Raw genomic sequence first — 8007 nt, forward strand, 5'->3', positions numbered from 1 at the left:
TTGTGATATGTGAAAGTCAAAAGGTCCTACACAATGATATTGTGAAACTAAAATTATTTCATTTTTCACTTATAGATAAAGAAAAAAGCTTGGTTTTCATCTTTCCACGTAATAGTATTGGAACATGGGATAAGTGTAAAGATGCTTTCATTGCAAAATAGTTTCCTCCTCCTAAGATCATCTCCCTAAGAAATCAAATAATGAATTTTAAACAACAAGAACATGAAAATTTTGGTCAAGCATGGGAGATAATGAAGTAGGTAATAAGAAATTGTTGAACTCGTGGTTTAAAATTAGGGATCATTATTCGAAATTTCTATGCGGGGCTAAACTTTTCATCCATAAATCTTCTTGATTCTACCACAGGTGGTACCTTCATGGAGGTGCCCTAGGAGAGGCCATTATACTTCTGGACAACATCATGGTCAACTATTCTCAATGGCATACCAAACGAGCTCCAAAAAGTACGAAGGTAAATTATGTTAAGGAAATCACTACTTTGAGTGAAAAAGTGGATGCTCTGATGAACTTGGTTGCCAGTAAAAATAATTATTTTGATACCAATGATATGCCTTTGTCTACCTTGATTGAACATAATAATGATGCTATTGATGTTAACTTTTCTCTTGAAATAATTTTAACAAGAATGCTTATAGAGGTAATCTCAATCCTAGGCCATATCCCCGCAATTCTTCCAACAACTACGGAAATTCTTATGGAAATTCCTATATAAATTCTTCTACAAATTCTAATAGGATACCCTCTGATCTTTAGAACACAATTAAGTAATTCATTAATTCTGAAAAGGTTTTCAATACTATTGTAGAGGAAAAATTGCATATTGTCGATACTTTGGCTAAGAATGTGGATAGAATTGTTCTTGATGTAGAAACTCTAAAAAGTAAGACTTCTACTACTAAGCATGATTTCAATGAGACTATTAAATATATCCAAGTTTCAATCAATGAAAGGAGAGGACCTCTAAATTGCGAGCTAAGTGAGAATTCCTAGAAAAGGCTCTTCCACCCTTTATTTTACATAATCATGATGAGGACCTTAAAATGATTTGTAGCTCTCCTATTGAATCTTTGTTTACTTCTCTCAATACTAATGACAAAGGGACTGGAGATGATTCAACTGTAGTTAAGGAGCGTCCTGTTTGCTTGGAGGGTGATGATCCTAATGATAAAATTGAAAAAGGTGGGTTAAGAGAGGTCAAAACTTTAACTAGTGATGTGCCCACTATCTCGGATTACAAGGTATTTAATTATGATAATTTATGTTTAGTAGAATGTATTTCCTTGCTGCAATCCATTGTTATCTCACCCAATGATTATGAACAAAATAAAACTTTTACTCAACATGTAGTAGAAGCTATGGTAAAAGCTTATGATGAGAAACTTGAGCTTGAAGTTTCTATTCCTAGAAAGTTGTGTGATGAGTGGGAACCTACTACCAAAATTAAGATAAATAAATATTAACTCAATGCTTTGTGTGACCTTGGTGCTAATGTTTCAACTATACCTAAAGCTTGTGTGATGTGCTTGGTCTCACCAATATTGAAGAATGTTCCCTTAACTTGCATCTTTCGGATTCTACCATTAAGAAACCCTTAGGTAGAATTAATGATGTACTTATTATTTCAAACAAAAATTATGTGTGTGTAGATTTTATTGTGCTTGATATTTATTGCAATCCTACTTGTCCTATTATACTTGGAAGACCTTTCCTACGAACTATATGTGCAATCATTGATATGAAAGAGGGCAACATAAGGTTCTAATTCCCATTAAAGAAATGTATGGAACACTTCCCTAGAAATAGAATCAAACCACCTTATTAATCTATCATGAGGGCCACTTATGGATTAAATGTCAAGGATGATAACACTTGAAACTATGCAATGTCCCTAGCTAGGGACGTAAAACAATAGCGCATGTTGGGAGGCAACCCAATAGTTCTCTTTGATTTTTCTTTATACTTTCTCTTAGTGTGTGATAACATTATTTCCTCTATAATAATTGTGTTTGTACGATTTAATTAGTGTTTGTTCCAAGTAAATCCTTTGGGATGATTTGAATGATGAGTAGAATTGATACGGTGCAAAAACAGAAACATTGATGCCGAGTGCAACATTTCTCTGATTTTACCGAAATGTCTTTTTAAGATGAATCTTTTACAAATTGCTGATATAAAGATCCTGAGGTAGTACTAAGCATTCAGAATTTTTGTATTTACATAAGTATGGCAATTAAATATATTACTACACACAGTTCTATTTTAAACACATTCTGTTTTTGCATGCATAGTTTTCTTGTTTTGATTATGCTATGGATTATATCGAGGGGTATAAGCCATGGAAAAGTTAGAATACAGTAACTTATGCTAAAATAAAATAATAATCAATTTATAATAGTACCTAAAAGTGTTTATTATGTTGCCTATACTAACGGATCTCACGAAGTTTTATTGAGTTTTGTGTGATTGAAGTTTTCAAGTTTTGAGTATTATCTCGATGGACAAAGGAATGAGAAGTGGAAAGAGCCTAAGCCTGGGTATGCCCAAGGCACTCCAAGGTAATATTCTAGGAATACTCAAGCATCTAAGCTTGGGGATGTCCCGGGATGGCATCCCCTCTTTCGTTTCAATCCATCGGTATGTTACTTGGAGCTACATTTTTGTTCATCACATGATATGAGTTTTTCTTGGAGCGTCATTTGCTTTTGTTTACTTTCACTTTAAGTTTGACACAATCATTGTTTTATGGACACACCTATTTGAGAGAGAGACACCATCATCATGATTTGTTAGAATACTCTATGTTCTTCACTTATATCTTTCGAGCTTAGCAGTTGCTCTAGTACTTCACCTATAATTTTTTTATCACGGTGGCATCTAGATTTTATAGAAATAATATGATATCACTCATAAATTATATTTGTTTAAGAGTTAGTAAATAGTGATTGTAATTTGCATGGGTCATAAGACTAGATCAAAAATAATGAGTGTTCAGTAAGTGATAATTAAAACCATCATGTACCACATATAGAGAAATTGCGGTTAATGATATTGATGTGATCATATGAAAAGGTTTGAGTGCATAATCATTAATTTAGAGAGGTGTTGATATTAAGATATGTCAAATATTCTTAAACATCTGAAAAATTAAAAGTTCATGGTGATGATGTGTGAGCATTTCTATTCCTTGTTGAAAACCTAGTGTTGTTTCGAGTCGGACTCGTGCGATGGTTAATTCCTACCAACCATCTCCCTCGGGGAATGCAAGTAGTACTTTGATTTGTGAAAAGACTGATAAAACTTTGCAATAAGTATATGTGTTCTTTATGGCTAATGTGACACCATGAACATACGCAATCTCACCTCCTCATATTTGCTAGCCTCTCCAGTACCACGCGTAGCCCATTCTCACCTTGAGGATTGGTGCAACTTTCGCTGGTGCATCCAAACCTCGTGACATGATACGCTCTGTTGCACATAAGCCTTATTATATCCTCCTCAAAACAGACACAATACCTACCTATTATGGCATTTCCGTAGCCATTCTGAGATATATTTCGATGCAAATTCCATCGTCACTTCACATGATTAGTTCATTCATCACCATATTGCTTTGCAAGATCATATAGATCCGACATAGTATTCGTGGCAAAGCCACCGTTCTTAATAGCATTTGTGGAAAAGCCACCAAATATCATATGTTGAATACATATCATGCTAGATCATTACACATCCTTGTACACTGCGAGAGGCACTCATATTGGAGTCATGTTGCTTCATTCATCAAATCGAGTTATCCATGAGTTGTAATTAAATAGAAGTGTGATGATCATCATTATTAGGGCATTGTACTAGTGAGGAAATAATGATGGGGGATGCCAAATGAGCCCGCCATAAAAAATGAATGAGACAAAAAGAGAGAAGGTACTTTGCTACTATCCTTTACCACACTTGTGCCTCAAAGTGGCACCATGTTCATCATGTAGAGAGTCTCATGTTGTATCATTCATATGATAGCGGGAATAAAAAAAATATAAACTTGGCTTGTATATTCCAATAACGGGCTTCCTCAAATGCCCGAGCTCTTCATGAGCAACAAGTTGGATGCACAACCGACCTAGGTTCAGTGGAACTTTCATACACTTATAGCTCTAGTGCATCTATTGCATGGCAGTCCCTACTCCTTGTCTCAATATCTATCAATGCGTATATCCATAACCCGTTGGTACACCTAGTTGATATGAGACTATCTTCTCCACTTTTCAACCCCTTTGAAACCTACCACCTTATTCTATTCCACCTATATGACATGTCCAATGGTTCATGCTCCTGTACTGCATGAAGAATAAAAAGTTGATGCATATTGAAAATTTACTATCCAATTCCCTGACTTTGGCAAAGTGGTGCTTGACATTTGTCGTTATGTGGTGAAGATGGAGCTATGCCTTGCTAATACAATAAAGATGGACAGGGTTGAAATAATCTTTGAAAATCGTACACTTTGAAAAATCACTTGGTTCGCTGCTTATACTTATGAATATTGTTGTGTTAAATTTGTTAATTCATCATTTCCCAATGAGCATACACGCATAATAATACATTATGGATAGCATGCCACATCAAAAAAATCTGTTTTTATCATTTACCTACTCGAGCACGAGCAGTAATTAAGCTTGGGGATGCTTGATACGTCTCCAACATATCTATAACTTTCGATTGTTCCATGCTATCATGTTATCATTTTGGAACACTTTTTATGCACTTATCTACCGATTTATATTATTTTTGACCACTAACCTATTGACCCAGTGCCCAATGCCTCTTGCTGTTTTTGCATGTTTTTCCACTTTTCACGTTCGAGTACCAAACGAATCCCAATTGACCTGAAACTTTTTGTAAATTTTTTCTCGACGAAAACAAGACCGTGGAGCATCATAAGAAGGACGGAGGGTGCACGAGGCCCCCACAAGCCAATAGGGCACGACCAGGGGGTGCTTGGTGTTGTTGATTCGTTGGTTTTTCCCTCCAAGTGTAAAGGGTGATGTAGCACAACGACGATAAGAATTCCCTCAGTTTAGAACCAAGGTATCAATATAGTAGGAAGACCCACGAGACTATGTAAGGAGTATCTGCACGCAAACAACAAATCCTCGCAACCCAACGCGTGTAGGGGTTGTCAATCCCTCGTGGGGATGATAAAACGGTAAATAGATAGATTGATATATGCAAATAAAGTAAGGGCAAATAAAACGAAAAAAAGGTATTTTTGTGTTTCTGATAATATAGATCTGAAAATAAAACAGAAAATAAATTGGAAACGCAAATAGCAAAATAGATCTTGCAAATAGATGATGAGAAATAGACCTGGGGGCATAGGTTTCACTAGTGGCTTCACTCAAGAAAATAGCATACGGTGGGTAAACAAATTACTATTGGGAAATTGATAGAAGAGAGAATAATTATGATGATATCCAAGACAATGATCATGTATATAGGTGTTGGGGAATGTTGCATGGGAAACAAAAAAAATCGTACGCTCGCCAACATCAATCTATAAAGATCAACATCCACGACACAGGAAGTGCATCTACATACCCTAGTAGATCACTAAGCGGAAGCGCTGAGAAACATGGTTGATGTAGTTGAACGTCTTCATGATCCAATCAATATCCGTCCCGCGATCCAATCAGGAACGTCTCGATCAAGTGCCGAATGGACGACACCTCCGCGTTCGGCACACGTACAACCCAATGACGCCTTCACCACCTCAACCCAGCAAGCGTGCGTGAAGTGGTAGATGAGTTCTCCGGCAGCAAAATAACATGGTGGCGGTGGTGGTGGTGCGATCTTGGCACGGCTTCGCCAAGCATTGTCGCAGATGCATTTTGGAGGACAAATCGGTCTAGGGAGAGAGGTAGGGCTGCAACCATGCCTTGGGATGCTTATGTTCTCTCTCTCAATATCTATATATTGGAGGAGGGGGTAGGTAGGGTACAACATTGGCCCCTCCTCAAAGGAGGGCTGGCCAGCCAAAGAGGGATAGAGTCCACCTCCAACAAGGGAGATGGACAACTTAGGAAGGACTCCTCCTCCACCCTTGGGCGCATGGGCCGTATAAGGGTCGGCTGCCAGCCCACCAGGGGCTGGTGCGCCACCTCTTAGGTCCATGTGGACCCCTAGGGTGGGTACCCCCGCCCCCTAGTGGAACCCGAGAACCCTTTCCGCACTCCGATACAATACCGAAAACACCCGAAACTTTTACGGAACCCGAATACCACTTTCAAATATATAAATCTTCATCTCCAGACCATTCTGGAGCTCCTCGTGACATTCGGGACTCCGAACAACTCTTTATCACCAACATATATAACTCAACAATACCAAATTGTCACCGAACGTTAAGTGTGCAGACCCTGCGAATTCGAGAACTACGCATACATGACCGAGACACCTCTACAGTAAATAAACAATAGCAGGACCTGGATGCCAATATTGGTTCCAACATATTCTACAAATATCTATATCAGTCGAACCAACGATATCAAGGACTCAGCTAATCCCATATGCAGTTCCCTTTGTCCATTCGTATATTACTTGCCCGAGATCCGATCGTCGGTATGTCCAAACCTAGTTCAATCTGGTTACTGGCAAGTATCTTTACTCGTTTCGTAATACAAGATCCCATGACTAACTCCTTAGTCACATTGCTTGCAAGCTTGTTGTGATGTTGTAATACCGAGTGGCCCCAAGATACCTCTCCTTCATATGGAGTGACAAATCCTAGTCTTGATCCATGCCAACTCCAAAGACACCCTCGAAGATACCTGTAGAGCATCCTTATAGTCACCTAGTTATGTTGCGAAGTTTCATACACACAAGGAAATCCTTCGGTGTTAGTGAGTTGCATGATCTCATGGTCATAGGAACATATGCATTGACATGCAAAAAACAGTAGCAATAAACTGGATACAATCAGATGCTATGCTTAAGGTTTGGGTCTTGTCCATCACATCATTCTCCTAATGATCTGATGCCATTATCAAATGACAACTCATGTCTATGGCCAGGAAACCTTAACCATCCTTGATCAATGAGCTAATCATGTAGAGGCATACTAGGGACACTTTGTTGTCTATGTACCCACACAAGTATTTGAGTTTCCAATCAATACAATTATAGCATGGATAATAAACGATTATCATGAAGAAGGGAATATGATAATAACTAATTTAATATTACCTCTAGGGCATATTTCCAATAGTATTCCACTTGCAATAGAGTCAATAATCTAGTTCACATCACCATGTGATTAACACCCAATAAGTTGTGGGGTTTGATCATGTTTTGCTTGTGACAGAGGTTTTAGTCAACGGGTCTGCAACATTCAAATCCGTGTGTACTTTACAAATCTCTATGCCATACTGCAGATGCTGCTACCATACTCCACTTGGAACTATTCCAAATGACTGCTCCAACATATGAATCTGTTTTGCTACTCAGAGTCATCTGGATTGGTGCCAAAGCTTGCATCGACGTAACCCTTTACGGCTAACTCTTTTATCACCTCCAGAATCAAGAAACATTTCCTTAGTTCTCTAGTAACTAAGGATAACTTTGACCGATGTCGAGCGATCCACTCCTGGACCACTCTTGTGCCCCTTGAAAGACTCATGTAGAGGCACACACTAGGTGTGGTACACAACATGACATACTATAGAGCCTACGACTAAGGCATAGGGACAACCTTCGTCCTTTCTCTTTCTTTTGTCATGGTCGGGCTTTGAGTCTTACTCAAACTCACACCTTATAATACAGTCAAGAACTCCTTCTTTGACTGATCCATTTGAACTCCTTCAAAATCTTGTCAAGGTATGTCTTTATTGAAAGTTTTATCAAGCAGTCTGATCTATCGCCATAGATCTTGATGCCGAGTATTGTAAGTAGCTTTATCCAGCTTTTCCTTTAAAAAACTCCTTCAAACAACCATTT

Source organism: Hordeum vulgare, chromosome 6H (genome assembly GCF_904849725.1).
Source record: "Hordeum vulgare subsp. vulgare chromosome 6H, MorexV3_pseudomolecules_assembly, whole genome shotgun sequence".
Lineage (NCBI taxonomy): Eukaryota > Viridiplantae > Streptophyta > Magnoliopsida > Poales > Poaceae > Hordeum > Hordeum vulgare.